General features: G+C 30.9%; 1 pseudogene across 1 annotated transcript in view; it reads left to right on the top strand.

The window, feature by feature from the left end:
* The first annotated feature begins 6,533 nt into the window (after positions 1-6,533).
* LOC143244709 (mitochondrial proton/calcium exchanger protein-like) overlaps positions 6,534-17,758 on the top strand; it is a 51,999-nt pseudogene continuing 40,774 nt past the window's right edge. Inside the window, exons 1-4 of the transcript XR_013025287.1 lie at positions 6,534-6,554; positions 7,508-8,061; positions 12,210-12,353; positions 12,966-13,106. The product of XR_013025287.1 is annotated as a mitochondrial proton/calcium exchanger protein-like (transcript). The remainder of the gene's footprint in view (positions 6,555-7,507; positions 8,062-12,209; positions 12,354-12,965; positions 13,107-17,758) is intronic.

The raw sequence follows: 17,758 nt of genomic DNA, 5'->3' as shown, positions 1-17,758 counted from the left end.
TGTATATACATGTGTTTATTTACCTTGTCAGTAATGAGTTACAGTAGCATCACCAGTTGTGAAACAGACAAGTTAACTAAACACTAATATTTATTTCTTCCAACCATTAATTATGTTAACCACTCGGCATGTATCCGCAAATAGCTATCTGACACCAAACATCTTAGTTACGTTACAGTGAAGTTGACTCAACTTGAACAAAATGGTATAACTGAGGAGAATATCCTCATTAATAAGTTCATTTCGTTAAAGTTATTTAAGAAAATTACGCCCTTGCATGACCTTTGTTTGTAGATGTATGTGTTTTTAAGTTTATGGATCAATTGTTTCATTTAAAATTTCTCTCTGTCATTTTATGGTACAATCACCTGTGACATTGTAATTATACTAATAATAAGAACCAAGTCGTTAGAGTGCCTAAACTGTAAATTTGAAGATACAGTTTTCGCGACTCATTACTGCTTCACACTTTTGGAGAATGAATGTATTATATCATTTTTTAATTAGTCAAATGTAGTCCTAGAGTTGAAGCTGGGTGAAGTAAATTAGCTTCTTCCTTCTAATCTATTAGCTCAAAATTGAGGATGGTTGTGCGATGATAACCCACGTCTAGCTTTATGCGTCATAACGAAACAAACAAACATGATTGGCGTAGTTTCATTTTAACGTATTTTCATCGTGTCTGTGTTTCAAAATTAATTTAAAAAAGATAAATTCAACACCTTATGAGTTCGTGGCAAGAATGGAATAAGGACATTGAAATATATTTTAGTTAGATCAATTTTTCAATTGTATCTGAAGTTGAGTCACTCTGATATTTAAATAAATGTATTCAGAGCGTCACACGGCTTGACTGAAGTGTTATGCCTATCCAGAAATATTACTGTATTATACCCTTGAATACGTAACATTTGTATAAAACACGTTTAGAACAGCTGTTCAGATTATTCTCAGATCTTTTTTATTTTAAAAAGTTTCGAATAAAACATAGAACTTCCTTTCATACCAATGTTTAAGTTAAATGGTATGCTGTTTACTAGTGGCTAGCTTACTGCATGGCAATTCAAAAGGTCCCAAGTTTAACCTATGACGGTACTGATTTTCTTTTGTACATTCAGCTGTGATTACTGGTGCTATTAGACTCATGGAACCCTTGTATCAAAATTACATGGGTATCCTTAATTACTATTAGTTTTTGTGAGGACTACGGAAACTTGGATAGGAAGTACTCGTGGATCTGTGGGTTTCATTCAACATGTGAGATAAGTAGTTACGCACCTGGCTGTGACAGTTAATCGTACTGAAACAGTCCGACAGAATTCTTGTGCTTCTGACTAGTTGACCTTCCTCTGATCAATAGGTCATAATTATAATTTGCTATATCTGAACCTTTGGGGCCTCTGGCTTAGTTGTTTAACCTAGATAACAAATTAAGAAAGGCTAATCCAAATAACCTTCGTTATTCAAAACAAACAAAATGTGTACAACGGTTTTTTCAGTAGGAAGAAGAGATCCAAGCGAACATGACCCTCTCTAATCTATAAGACCAAAAATCCGACAAGGAGAAAAAGCGAAAGCAAAAATTTTCTTTCAGTAGTAGGATTATTCCTAACTTTACAAATTTTAATGATAAAGAATATTCCACAATCTAAAATTGAATTGTTTTTAAAGACTCAGCGTAGATAAATTAATTTGTAGAATTATACACAGACTATTCACTATGTTGAAATACTTTTATTTCGAACTTTCGACCTTCTTACCGAAATCTTCATCGGACAGCAATGTACTGAGTAATGGGTTTTTTTGCCCGATGAAGGTTCTACAAGAGACCCAAAATCTCGCAAATAGAAAAAGTATTTTAATATTAGGGAAAAGCTCGTGTATAATTAATTATACATACAATCCAGCAATTATATTTTATTACAATATACAGCTTTTACAGTAAGCAAGATTTGTTTTTAGAATATATACGACATTTCATTCACTGGTGTGGTAATATTCGAGTAACCCCACAAGGAAACACTTATAAATTAAAGTGTAACTGTAACAACTACCCAAGTTTTTACACAGATGAAACGGGGTATGACTTCAACATTAGGTTAAAAGAAAACTAATAGCCCTTCCGAAGTCCATGAATACATGAATAAAAACAACTACAGCTTTTCTAAACGGAAATCTACCATTTTAACACACGAAACTTAGAAAAAAAAAATCAGAGAAACGTTATTAATAAAATCAAACAATCCCACTGATTATTAATCCCACAATTATCAGATACTCAGGCACATCCATATATATCTTCGAATGTTATTTCTCAAGACAACCCTGATCTCATGCAAATATTTCGCACACAACATTTTCAGATTTTTGTATTTATTCACTTTTTGTTCAGCCATAAATAAAAAACCTGTCAACTTACGCTGAGTAATAAGCACATGGATAAGTAACCTCTATCAATTTCAAAATGTAAATACATTGTCAAATTTTCAACGAAGACGACAAACGACTTCAGATATACTTTTATTTATTCTACCCGTCGTTTCAACTTACGCTTTTTTTAAGGATCTACGAATGTTACAGGTTACAAAATTGATTTTAAATGATATTAACTGAAAATAATATAAAAGTAAAATACAATGAACGGTGTACGATGAAGCACACTAAAAGCATTGTTGAACGAGTTACAGCCGCTGATCATAAAAGTTAACGTTAAATAATAAATAAAATAGAAAAATAAATAATAATGGTATTGAAGGAACTAGGAATTGTGTATCTTAACGGACGGAAATCTGGGCTGAATCAACAGATACTTTAAATTTTCTGTCAGTAAAGTTCTCACAAATCTCTAATAATTTTAATCCAATAAGATGTCTTATTAGTTATGCAGTGTGCATTGATGTAATGGTGGCTTTTTTCGTTGTCGAGATTTGCAGTGACACGAATTTGTTCTTTGAAATGTTCATGTATTGAACGATTAGATTACCCATGTTATTTCACAGATGGCGTTCCCAAGTGTGCAAGATTTCTCTAAGCCAATGGTTCCCAACCAGGGGTCGAGATAGCGTGCCAGGGGGTGCGAGATAACATTTCAGTTTGTTTTTGTTTATATTAAAGGTACTATTCTATATATTCAAAAATTACGTTCGATTTTTATTTCTTATTTTTCTTGTTACAGACGTAGCTTTTTACCATGTTAAGATAAACTATCGCAGACCGAAATCTTAATGTACAACTGTACAAACAACACACGAAACGTAAACGTGACTTAAATACTCGGCACAACTAATTAGGTTACGTTCGTGAAAGTCGTCTTAAAGTGTCTATTATTTATTAATGTTATGTATTCACATGATCGTGACTCGAGAAACTTCCAGAAGTATCCAGAATTAATCGATGACGTCATGTAACGTATATTTGAGAATGTTCTAGAAAGTTTCGCAGAGTATATAAACCCATGCGTGATGCTATGGTAGTCAGTGCATTGTTGATTCTGTGTTCGTGCAAAAAAAACTTCATTATGTCAAAGAAAAGGAAATGGAATGATGATTATGTGAAGTTTGGTTTCATTTGCATCGGAAGAACTGAGGATCTGCAAAAACCCCAGTGCATGCTTTGTGACGCTGTCCTTTCAAACGCAAAATTGAAGACATCTAAGCAGCAGGAACACTTTAACAACTTGCATGGTGGAGCAGCTGTTGCAGGCCATGATGATGAATCGTTGAAAGGTAGAAGGGTCCGCTTTGATTCTCGAGCAACTCTTCCAAAATTAGGTTTTATATCTGCTGACAAACCATTGCTGATGGCTACATACCACGTGGCGTATAAAGTTGTCAAATTAAAGAAACGCCATACAATTGCAGAAGAGGTGATAAAACCATGTGCATTAGAAATGGCAACAATTGTTCTGGGAATAGAAGCGTCAAACAAACTTAAATTAGTGCCGTTATCGAATAATGTTATTTAAAACCGAATTGATGATTTGAATTCGGACATTTTGGACCAAGTTATCGCAGATATCAGGGCTAGTCCCTTGAAAATCTCTCTCCAATTGGACGAAATAACTAATGTTGCAAATTACAGTCAACTCATCGCACTAGTGAGGTATGTCCATGATGGTGCCATAATGGAACATTTCCTGTTCTGTGAAGATCTGAAAACAACCGCAAAACGGAAAGATATCTTCCAGTGTGTGAGGAATTATTTGCGAAATATGATTTAGATATCCAAATTTTTGGTTCTGTGTGTACTGACGATGCCCCTGCTATGCTAGGAAATAAATCAGAATTTTTTGCACTGATGAAAGAAGAGATTCCGCACTTGCAAGGTACTCACTGTTTTCTTCATCGACGTGCTTTGACATCAAAAACATTGCCTCCAAAGTTGAAAAAGGTCCTTGACACTTCTGTGAATACCATCAACTGGATTAGGGGTCGCGCTCTGAACCACCGCCTCTTCAAGTCGCTTTGTAAATATTTTGGAAGTGAGCATTCAGTTTTGCTTTTCCACATAGAAGTCCGGTAGCTGTCACGTGGGAGAGCTTTGACGCGCTTCTTTGAACTGCGAGTTTTGAACTTTTGAAGGAAGGTGACTATGATCTGCCCGGAGAAATAGAATCACAAGAATTCAACTAATTGCTAGCCTATTTGAGTGATATTTTTACTCGTATATATGACCTGTGTGTATCTCTTCAAGGGAAAAACATAAACATATTGAAATGCTGCGAAAAGTTAGATCTTTGGTGTTGACGAGTTAAAAGAGGGAATCTTTCAAATTTTCCATCACTCGAAGAAATGGTAGGTGAGGATGAGTCCCTAATTCTATGCGTGTGTGAAGAAATTATGGATCATTTGGAAACACTATCAAAGTCATTTGATGGATATTTTGGAGGAGAACTGGAAACTTCTGAAGAATGGTTTATGAATCCATACTCCTTCAATTTGGATAATATGTCGGATGATGAAAAATTGAAGGAAGATCTTATTGAACTGCGCACAAATCGAGTTCTTGAAATGCAGTTTGAAAGCAAAACTTTGGAACAATATTGGTGTTCGGCAATGGACATGTTTCCAAGACTTTGTGAAAAAGCACTAAATATGCTTATCCCATTCGCGACGACATACTTATGCGAGTTTGCTTTAGTACCCTTTTGTCTATCAAGATAAAATCTAGAAATTTTCGCTTGGGTGCACAGGCAGACTTGCGTATTGTTATCAGCAACAAAGTGCCACGCTTTGAAAAACTCGTAAGAAATAAACAGGAACAAAAGAGTCATTAAATTTAAATTGGCTTATGAAGATTTGAACATTTAAAATCTAAAGAATTTTCATTTCATGCATGGATGAAAATTTATTTTTTTGTAGGCCATGTAGGGTTTATGCAACTTTTAGTTTGTTGTAATATTTTTTCTTTTCCAAATGTTTCGTTTTTGTTTATATATCATTAAAAACTAATTATAAAAATTTGTTTTGGCCACATTTACCTTTATTCTTAAATAAATAATTACTGTGAGGGGTGCGAGAACATATTAAAATTTTTTAGGGGTGTGGGGCGTAAAAAAAGGTTGGGAACCACTGCTCTAAGCCACTGGTTTTAGCAAAACATTTGTTTTTCGTACGCATTTTTTTTTATAGAAGGCTGAACGAATAAGCATATCTTTCAAATATTTATCAAAGTTTTGTTAATTATTCATGTGGATGTCCAAACCAGATCTTATATTCGCTTGACGAAGACAAGTAGTTAAAGATTTATTCACGAAGGTCATAATTCATGAGACAGTGTTTTGATTTAGTGACTTCTTTTTTGCTATCGTTATTAAAGTCTTGTGTGTGAAAATTGGGGAATGTTTTATAAATATTCCGATACTCATTGAACAACAACAACTTGTGAAGTTTCATTCTCGCTTGCATCTTACCGTTCATGATGTTGCAGACTTTTTCATCCCAATACTGTATTAAGTTGGCCGATAATGATATCTTGCTTCGTAGCTGGTGGTGGAGTAAATTATGGAGTAGTATAACGGGTTTAATATGGGGATAAATGATAGTAATAAGTTTTCTGAATCAGGGACGGCTAGCACAGATAGCCCTCATGTGGCTTTGCGCGAAATTCAAAGACAAACAAACAAGATATACTATAATTTAAAATTAGTTTTGTAACCGGTGACTTTCCACCTTTCAGTAAGCCCTGAAAGTTTCAAAAACGGGTAAAATACTGTTAATTTTTTACTATTAATTTAAATACTAAAGCTTTCTTCACCCTTAAAACTTGTGTACTTGAAAATGATCGATCTCACCAGTGATCGAAACGTCACACCTGTTTTTGAAATATTCTTCTTTACTGTAAAAGCTGTAACCTATAATATAATATTAAAACTAGTTTGGTTTCATTTATTGCTCCAGAAGTAGAGAATCAAAAATGGAATAGGCTTCCATTTTATCTTCACTGAAATTTATCTTTTGATACAGAAATTAGATTAAGAGAGTATTAAAATTATTCTTTTTTTTGTATGGTGTGAAAGTCTTTTCTCTGGTGGACAGAGTGCGTTTGAAATAATGGTATATGGTCTGCTTGGAAACTCTTGTGTTGTTAAAAATATAATGGACATAATACTACGAAAAGTATAATTAAGTATTAAAATTCGTAAAAAATGGAAAACTTGTAATTAGAGTAATTGTTGATTGGGGAGCAATATAAGCACATTTTATTTTTATTACTATTTTTAGTATTAGGCTTAGTGAAGTTAGTGTGGGAGTTTTACTAGTTTTTAATATTTTAGTGTAAAATTCTAAAGTTGTAAAGAGTAATTAGACTAAAGTTTGTCTACTTCCTGTGTCTTTGGTATAAAACTTATCTTTTTCCAGTCATATGGTGACAAGATCTTTCCATGGTACTGAGTTATTATTCAACTAAATTAAACGTTTCAGTATAACACTAAAATCAGGGTTCGATTACCCTCGGTGGGCTCAGCAGATAGTCTGATGTGGCATTGTTGTGAGAAAAACAAACGCACACAGTTTTACCCTGAACTTTTGAGTGACCTGTTTGGACAAAGAAGATAAAATTAACATTAGGGTTTGACACTGCTAATAAAATTTACTCAGAGGAAGTGTGTGGCTCACTGGGATGACTGTGACAGGAATATCAACTTGTAATACCAAGTATTTGTATATTTATAAGTATTTACATATATATATATTGTATATTACTGTTGACTTAAATGTAAAGCTTTGTAATACTAATAGATAAAACGTTTCATTAAAGAAGTGTTGCCCTGTTATGTGAATTTAGTAATATAAATGATAAATGTGAAAGTAATTTGCATAACTAAAATATTTTTAATCTGTTTAAAATTTTGTTTTCAGAGATTTAAGATGTGTTACTGGTAAATAGGTTGTTTATGTTTTATATTTAATATTAGTTGGATATTATGTGTTACTGAGTTTACATTATGCAAATCTTATATTACCACTTCTTATTTAACTGATACATTTCTTTAGAAACTTTGTAGTCTTTCAGATTTCCAGCCATGTTGCAACTAAGTAGGATCAAAGTACCTGTTTTTGTGTGGTTTTGCCCTTACCATGGACACCAGGTGACATACTTGTTAACCTGTTTTAACTATAACACAGCTAAGTATGTAGTCCAAAGAACGTGTGTTAAAAGTTACTCTCTTTTAAACATTCAAAAATCCTCCTTATTAGGTTGTGGGTATAAGGACAGTGACCAGTACAGGTGGAATGGTCTAGACTTAGATGTGTATGTTGCTAGGAAAGTATATATAGATTTTACTTTACACGAAAAAGAATCGTCTAAAGTTGAAAGTTCTGTCAAAGTACTCAAACAGGAGGTGGAAAAAGCTACGCAAGAAATTGGAGCATTTATCACTTCAGATAAATCTACCTATGTAGCACCTCCAAAACGTTCTGTGTGGAAGAAAATAGGAGATGGAATCCTTCATTATTATCATGGTTTCAGGCTTTTATATATTGATATTAAAGTATCTTCAAGACTTGCTTGAAATTACTTCATGGAAAGGAACTGACTCGGCGAGAACATAGACAGGTAGGTTGGATGCTAATGTACTTTTCTAAATACAGTACTTTCAGTTTTCTTATATTATGGTTCAATTAAACAAGTATTTTCATCAGATGTATAGTTCTTAACATTTATTAAAAATCTGTAGGAATTCTTTTATAAGTCAAAACAAGTTGTTGAGTTTAGGTTAGATTTCCTATTCTTCTAATTCACTTAATATGAGCAGCAGGAAATGATGTATAATATCATTTTTTTAGTGATAGGAATACAAAATATGTTGTAGTTTTCTGTCGTTAATCAAGGTTAGAAAAAGAAATGTTGCATGCTAACTATATAATTTGAGGTTTGCAGTTTGATAGCATGTTGCAGTTATTATTTTACCTCCTGTTCAATGAGTTTATAAAGCTTAAATTAATGAAATCAAAGTTTCTTTGGAGTGGTGTTTAAAAGGTTTTACAAATAACTGTGGTAAGGAAGGAAACTTTTGGAAAGTGAATACATTAAGTAAAGAAGTTCTCTTGGAATACAAATAATGGTAATACTTCTTATGCGTGCAACATTATTTTGCAAACCTTGAATAATGAACAGTCAGCAATAAGGTTATTTTCAATTATCAGTCTTAACTCTTTCTAGACAGGTCATAAGTCAAAGGTCATGCTATCACATTCAAAATTTTATTGAACTACTATTTCATTAAGTTTGGTATAAAAATATAGATTATAATTCAAATTTTCATATTATGCATTATTTAATTCTTTAATTTAAAAGTAAATATTAAAAATGCAACACTTAACTATAGATTTTATTGAGTCACATGGTATGTTGAATGCAACACTGGTTCAGATCAGATATTTGTGATGTGAAATTACAAAGTCTATAGATTTGTATGAATTAAGAACTTAAATTAGTGATATCAGCAAGCTAGAATATAAAATAAGAGCCTCCTATCTTTTCTGTTTACTGAAGTGTTGCTTGTGTATCAAATCAGTGGTTCCACCTATTTCTTTCCAATTTTTTTACCATTTTCAAATTTAACAGTTGCATCTCTTTCTTTTAAGTCAAACCTTTTTGCTTGGAAGTTGAGTCTTTAGCTTGTTTGAAATTTCAAATTTATGATCCAAATGATCCAAATACAGCATAGTTATTAAAAATGATAAATCATAATGGAATTATATAATATTGTTATAAAAATTTATTATTTTTTTGGTTATTCAAATTTTTGTATAGGATATTTAAAAACAATTTTGTTTCACATCCTCTGTGTAAAATTTCTTAAGGTTTAGCAAGCTACAAGCAGCAACTGTATACAAAGATCATAACTGGAAGAGATAATTGTTTGCTTAACTCTATTTACTGTTTTGTGTTTTAAGAACTTTGTAAATACCAGTAATCTCATGAATGTACATCCATCTATTCTTTGTAACATCTTTATTGTTAGCCAAGCACAGCTGAAAGGTCAGTATACTAAAAAAAATATATATAAATGTATAATGTTACAAGATTTAAGGTTTAGTTTATAAACATTTATGTTTTTACATTATTCCTTGTAGTCATTCTAGACCAAAAAAAAAAGACGTAATTTATATTTCCTATATGGTAGTTATGAGGTTGGTCATGTTGTCCAAACCTCTCAGGGTATAATAGTGAAAATGAGAAATAAATATATTTGAAGAAATGTTTGATGACTACTTGGACTTTTCATCAAATTTCACACTGGCAGGTTCAGTTGTATTAGAACATCCTTTGACAAGACAAATTATTTTCCTCTATCTCTGTTACTGCAATACAAGTGGTGAAACTTAATTTGTAAATAACCAATATATGTTCTTTATGGATAGGTTTTAACTTATAGAGTCTAACTTCACCTTTTAATTTTCACTAACATTGTTGCTTATTTCTGCAAATTATGAGATATGATGTAGCAATATACCTTTTAAAGCAGTATGAAAAATTCCATAGGTTTGAATAATGTGATGTCAATTCACAACAATTGAACTACACAACAAATAATTCATAAACAGTTATGTAATCAAACCTGTGATTAAGTATTGCTTTTAAAATACTAAATTTAGCATTCACACTTTATTACTATCTAAATTTATCATAATTCCCATGTTAAATTCATATGAAACAGTCATGTATTTTTAACAAAAGTGAATTAACATTTGAGTATAACATTATAACTAAATTTGAGCTAAATCTTTAAATAGATGTATAAATTAATGAGTAAATTGATATAACTTTTCTTAGGAGAGAAATAGTATTAAGAATATAAAGAAATTTAATAAAGGCCATTAAACCTACTGAGGTTATCCTTAATCTCACACACTTACAAAAACTTAAGTTCTTAATTCTATCATTATTTTTTTAAGAATACAGTTTTATATTTTCTTTTCCTTTCTAAAGCATTTTAATAAATAGTTTACAAAAGTCATTTAACAGCAATATCTGAGATGCTGCCATCGAGAAAGGAAGACACCTTATACAAAATCCTCAATAAATTTGTAAGATAAGAGAATTCTGTTGAAAACCATGATGAAAATCATTAATTAAATGCCATCTTTCCAAACAAATTTCTCAGTGCTTACTAGGAATGGATTTCAACACCTGCTAACAACAAATTGCTCAAGCTATAATTTACTAGTTCCTTCTATTCTTTTTCTTTTTAGATATGGGTTTCAAATTTGCAATTATACAATTATGAGGAATTTTTCCTATTCTTACTAATGATTCTTTACTACTGAATTTTGGGGTAAACTTCAGGTACATAATAATTTACTATATATATAGTTCTTTGATATGAATGTGAACCAATTTGTAATATTTAATTTCCAAGGAGTAACAAGGCACTGTGGGGCTTATTGAGGCTATTCCATTTCCTACAACTGTCATGATCTTAACTACATATATAACCCCATTTATTCTATCCAACTTTTTGTTTTCCCAAAATACTCACTTTCTTTTAAACTTTTTAAACACTGTAGCTGTTACTACACCTGAAATCAATTAAGTCTTTTGATAAGTAAGCTGTCATATTAAAGATGTAACATTATTTAATTGTCACATTTGAATATTGCATATTTTAAACTTGTGTCCTTTGATCGTATTGCCAGCAGAGTATTATAGAAAGTTCTGGACTTATGAATTCTATTCTAAATTGCATCATATATGGACAGTAAGATAATACTTCATTCTTCAATGTTTTCATTGCACATCCAAATGAAAACCTAAACCTACCCTTTTAAACTCCAGGGTCATTTTCTAAATTTGACTACTAAATCCATAAATTAATCACACTGTTAGAAAAACAAGTATCTTTAGTTGAACCCAACTAACATATATTTTCCATATTTTAAACTTATATTTGTTCATCTTATTATCTTCAGAATGTAGTACAGAGAAATTTAAAACCCTTATTTATCCACCCATGCCTCTGTACACACAAGTAATCACATAAACTTCAGTAAAATCACTTCTTGCCCCTCTTTTCTTAAAAAAAGATAAAAGATCTTAATCTATCTCTGCAAGATTACGTTTCCTTCTCTAGAATTATCCGTTCCAACTGTACATAGTACTCCAAATGAGCCCAAACAGGTTACTTGTATAAAAAGAGATTGTGTGTTTTCATTTATAATCAATGTTTGTAAATACACCTTAAATTGTGTAAGCTTTGTTATTAGGAAGAGATTTCTATAATTACTTGAGTGAATTAAACCTAGGATCACTGACTTTTGTCATTGAACTTCAACTCAACTTCTGTAATAAAGTACAAAATTATAATTGAAGTGTAGTTGGTATCAATAAGTGATATTCCATATATGTACATGTACTCTCTATATGCATCTCAGGAAATTGGTTTAACATCATTAGTCAAAATTAGTAATATCACATGAAAATGTATGTACTTGTATTAACTTTAAGTTCATGGTTGTTTGATCTTTTGGAATTTTGTATTTGGAGATTATTGAACTGGAAGGATAGCAAGCTTTCAGTTGTTATAATCATCTGTGAGAGAGAAATTTGAATAGTGACATGATATGGATTCTAGTAGTAATGAACTTTATGAACAGATTATTATTTAAAATTTATTGGTGTTTTGGATTGCTAACATTTATAATAACTTCTTAAATACATTTATAGGATTAATAATTTTTTTATTTTGTATTGAATTTTAGCTCGTTCGTACAGTTTCTGATGTTTTTCGCATTGTTCCATTTTCTGTCTTTATCATTGTGCCTTTTATGGAACTGTTGCTACCAGTAGCCATAAAACTCTTTCCTGGTATGCTTCCATCAACTTTTGAAACTTCTTCAGAAAGGGTAAAGTTGAAGTTTTTACTTGTATAACTTAGGTGATTCTTATAATATTCTTTCTCCCTATTTTGAATACAACTAGTGATCTCAATTTTATTTCACTTGTTATCAAACACTGAATATTTGTATCAGATGTTGGACATAAAATTTCCACATAAAATATTACAAAATTACTTAATAAAAAAAAAATCATAAATTTTTCCACTGCTTTGAATTTAGAGCACATACAAACATGTTTAGGTTCAATTCTCTTTAATAAACCTGACTTTCTGTTGAGCTAAATAAGATAAAGGATTGATTTTCACTACATGTCTTTTACTTTAGGAAAAGTCTGAAATAGATTATAAAAGGGGGCAAGCAGTCAAATTTTTTTTAAATAAGAGGTTTGTATTTTAGAATATGGTTTATGTTTCTGTGAAGTATTCTGTTGGAATAAAACTCTTTTCAATGAATATATATGTGATATTGGCTTTATTAAGTTTGTGTTTTAATTGCAAAAGTATGTTGACTAAATATCCAGTTCATGTATAATTTCTTTAGGTAGTTTTGTTGACAATTTTAAAATTATTTTTTGTTCTTGTTTAATTTTTGTATAAAATTTACTTTATGATATAACAGGAAGTTAAGGTGAAGAAACAGCTTAAGGTCAAGTTGGAGATGGCCAAGTTTCTGCAGAAAACTATGGATGAAATGGCTCTTCATGCTCGAGGTGACAAACACTCTCACTCTGCTAAAGAATTTGCCCAGTTTTTTGATAAGGTAAGGAACAATTTAAAAGTCAAGTTGCATTTTTCATATCTGAATGATTAATTCTCTCACTTTGAATTTTCCTATGATCATGGGTCAAAGGGCATGTTATCACATTTGTTAACTCACATTCAAAATTTTATTAAATAACTATTTTATGAATGTATTTCAAATTTATTATCAAATTATAGATTATAATTCCAATTTTAGTATCATACAATGGTCAATTTCATAATTTAAAAGTAAATATTTTTATGTATCACAGGGTATGTTAAATACAGCTTTTGGTTAGAGTAGATGCTTATTTCCAACTACAAAGTATGTAGTTTCTTAGGAATTAGAAACTTAAATTACTGATATTGAAAAAGTAGAGTATAAAATAAGAACCTTCTATTTTTTTTATTTGCTGAATCAAATACAGTGGCCTTGCCTACTTCTTCCATTTTTGGAAATACTTTCTTATGTGTACCTGCTTCACTAAGTCATAACTTTACAACCAGTAAAAAGCACAGAATTTCTCCCCCTATGATTTTATTAGGTTTTTGAAGATGGAAACTTTTCAATATTATTTCTTTTGTCCCAAATCTTGGAAGGAATGGGCAAGTGAAAATGTTTGAAATATATTTTGTTAGACCAAAACACAGTTTAGTTATTTAACCTAATAAATAGTATTGGATTATTACCTTATTGATACATATTGATATTGATTTCTTATTATTTTAAAATGCATATATAAAACCTAAAAAAAATTTTGTTTTAATTTTTTCATGTGCAAAATTTGACAAAGTTCAATAAATTATGGCAAGGAACAAACCGAGTACAAAGTACATAAGTAGAAGAGTTATTGTTTTTTGTACTTCTTTATTTACTCTTCTATGTTATAAGAAAAATAATTGACATTTAAGAACTTATTTGTAAATAGGAATAATACAAACACAAACACACACACACACACACACACACACACACACACACACACATTTACTGTATTATAACTGAAATATGATTTATTTTACAAAACACTGGTCTACTAGAACAAAGCCAAGACAGGTCACTTTGTAAGGACCAGATTTATACTATTGGATAAAGTAACACGAGTGCACATAAACTGTGTTATTGCAGCTTTTATGATGTTTATTCAGACATGATTGAAAGGTCAATAAAATAAAAATGTATACAGATGGATAATTTTATGATATAAGCTATTTAGACTAAATTCTAAACATCTATGGTTTCTTTTTATAATTTGTAGTCATTCTAGAAGAAAAAAATCATAATTTACATTTATTTCCTAATTTTTTTATAGTGGTTATGAAGTTGGTCAAATTTACCAAACCCATAGAGAGGCCCTTGTGAAAATAACATACAAAATAATAATCTTAAAATAATAATTATTCTTCCATTGGGATAGTAAACATTCAAAAACAAAATTATTACTTAAAAATATTACAATATTAAAAGTTGTAGCATGAAAACTGAAAACGAGGACAAAATGGTTATGAGGCTGGTCCTGGGGTCGAGATCATAGTCTTGTAGTGAGAGTTATTTATATTATTAGTTGGTGTAGTAGTGTGAAGGTAAGAGCTTTGGTTAATTTTAGTTTGTCATTCTCTTCAGGCAAAAAATATTGAAGTAAATTCTGCTGCTGATGAATAATTTTGAGACCTTTTGCACAGGTTCTTTATCTTTTTCTTCATAATTACTTAAACACTGGTATAAAAACACTGGTATTGAAAAAGTAATTTTTAATAACTCCATTTTTTAGTATTATATTTACAAATTATATTAATAAAGATATAATGAAATCCTCATCTACTGTCCTAGTAAAATTTGTGTTCTTATTGTAAGGAGAATGCTTTTTATTTAAAATTGTGTTATGTGATAAAGAAATGGTTGTTGTATATACTGCATTTATTTTTCTGATTGTCTGAATCTTGAATACCTTAAGTGTGAAATTTTTTTAATGGATTTTGCTGGTTATGCCATTCAGTAGATGGTACATGGTATTTGAGTCAAATACATACATTGATACACATGTACATGCTTTGTCAGTTATATTAAGATTGCGTTTATATGATAAGAAGAATGTATTTTCATGGTGCAGTCTTCACCACAACTTATAATTTTGTTTTGTTATGTAACAAATTTCCCAATTTAAGTAATGTCCTCGGATAAAACAATATAAGGTATAAAAAGAATAGACATTCCCAGTAACCAATTAGCAACCCTCATAGAATTCACCACAATAAAGACAAACTTTATGTTCAACAACCAAAACTATATACAAACAAATGGCCTAAGCAAGGGCAACCCAGTATCACCAGTTCTAGCCAATATTTTTATAACACAAGTTGAAACACAAGCAATTAACACAGCATTACATCCACCACTATACTGGTACAGATATGTAGATGACACGGTTGCGGGAATCAAATCTACAGAACACATACTTAATTTTTTCAATCACATTAACTCTATACATCCCAACATTAACTTCACATGTGAACAGGAAGAAAGCAATCAAATATCATTTCTTAACCTTAAAATTACAAGAACCGACACACAATTCAAAACTGAAATCCACTGAAAAATCACCCATACTGGACTATACATTCCTTGGGACTCAGCACATGAAACAAAACAAAAACTCAACATACTAAGAAACCAAATAAACACAGCCATAAAACTATGCTCACCAGATAAAATCAACGATGAATTAGACAAAATAAAACAATACTTTATCAACATCAATAAGTTTCCTCCACAAACCGTAGAAAACATTTACGCACACACCTAAACAGAAAGCAAAATCAACCAACAAAAGTAAGTATATCTCACGAATCAAAAATCACGAAACCATATACTGCTGTATACCATATATTCCTGACATCAGCAAACAAATAACCAACATTTGGCAAAACTAGTAACAAAATATGACATTCCAGTTAATACCAAATTTATTCAAAACCAGGCACAAAACTGGGGTCTATACTATGTAAAACTACACTAACAAACACCACACCAACATTACTTATAAAATACAATGCGATAACTGCCACGACTTCTATATTGGAGAAACATGTAGAAAAATGGAAACCAGATTCAAAGAACATAAAAAGTCACCTTCACACGTTTTCGAACACTGCAAGTCAAATAAACACAACATAACCATAGAAAACACTCAAATACTAAATAAAGAAACAAACATAAACAAACGTAAAATTAAAGAAGCCTTACTTATACAACAACTTAAACCCAAAATAAACCAATATAAAGGAACGCCTTTATACCTATATTAATATAATAAAATAAATAAAATTATATATTCAAACATCTAACACCGCCCTCTACATTCCAACACTCAGTTACACAACCCCTTTCAAACATGTGGTCAGCTTCCGGTCAGTTACCTCTTTCTTTGTGAACCTGGCGATGACCGAAGAAGGTCGAAACGTTGTTCGCTCTTCCATGTAAAATATTTTCTCAACCCAAACGAGCCGGTTTTGCATATATATTCCTCTACAAGTGGGTTTTCTCGACATCACTGAAAAGTGAGTTTAAGATTGAAAATTAAAATTGGTACTTTAAAAAATATGTATTTTAAAGTAACAACTGGTTTTGGTTATACATAAAATCTCTGATCTGCAGTCACTGTTTTACAGTTATTTTATTATGTGTCATCAATAAAAGCAAGTTAATTAAATGTTTTATTAAATATATATTGTTTTAAATAAAATCATTGTGATAATTTTAACATACAAAGGCAGTGTAATAGATAATATGTTTTTAGATTATATAGATTTAAAGTGTTTTAATAAATAGTTTTGATATATATTAAGGTATTTCTCTCCAAATTTAGATGCATATCCTCCACATCCACTGATGAGTCACTAGTGAGTTAATGGACTCAAATTGCTAATATCCTGAGTTTGATTCCCAGTAGCAGACAGAGTGCATTTTGGCTATTGTGTAGCTATGCACTAAATTAAATAACTTAGAATAGTGTGCCATTTTGAAATATTCCCCCCCCCCTCATGGTGGCAGAGCAATATACTGAATTTATAATGAAATTTTATTTCACAGATGTATATATCTTTTAGTTATTCTGCAGTAAAGCATAATGTTTTTAAACTATATGATTTATTAATTCCAGAACATGCCCCTGCTGTTGCTTATAGCTATTACTCAACCTTCAGGGTTTTTCTATGTATATCTAAGCATTGGTCTAATTCTTTCTTGCTTGCTTTAGTCTTTTATACCACACTCAATTGTGACTCTGTCCATCTACATCAATATGCCCTCTATCCTGTTACTATATACAAGTTCCTCATTCAGATTATTTTATTACTTTTTCTTAATAAAGTGTATAGATATGGGTTTCTCTAAGGAAGTGCTGAGATAGTTACAGTTTTTGCATCATCTAGCTGATTTCTATCCAATTGAAAAACATTTTTTTGATTTGGCCAGCCAATTTATGGTGGATTTAGGATTATTATTTGTTGCATGAAATCAAATCATGTCTCTCCTATCTCAGATCTGATATCTAGCATCTCGCAACAATCAGAAAGGGAGTCATTGCGGATTTAGATTGTCAGCGATCATATTTTTCATGAAGTGGGGACATATTTTGACTCTGTGGTGTTCTCTTAGGGGGGCCATGAGGA

The sequence above is a fragment of the Tachypleus tridentatus genome, chromosome 2 (genome assembly GCF_004210375.1).
Source record: "Tachypleus tridentatus isolate NWPU-2018 chromosome 2, ASM421037v1, whole genome shotgun sequence".
Lineage (NCBI taxonomy): Eukaryota > Metazoa > Arthropoda > Merostomata > Xiphosura > Limulidae > Tachypleus > Tachypleus tridentatus.
Note: the sequence above shows the minus strand (reverse complement) of the source record. Positions and strands in the feature narration are given on the sequence as shown.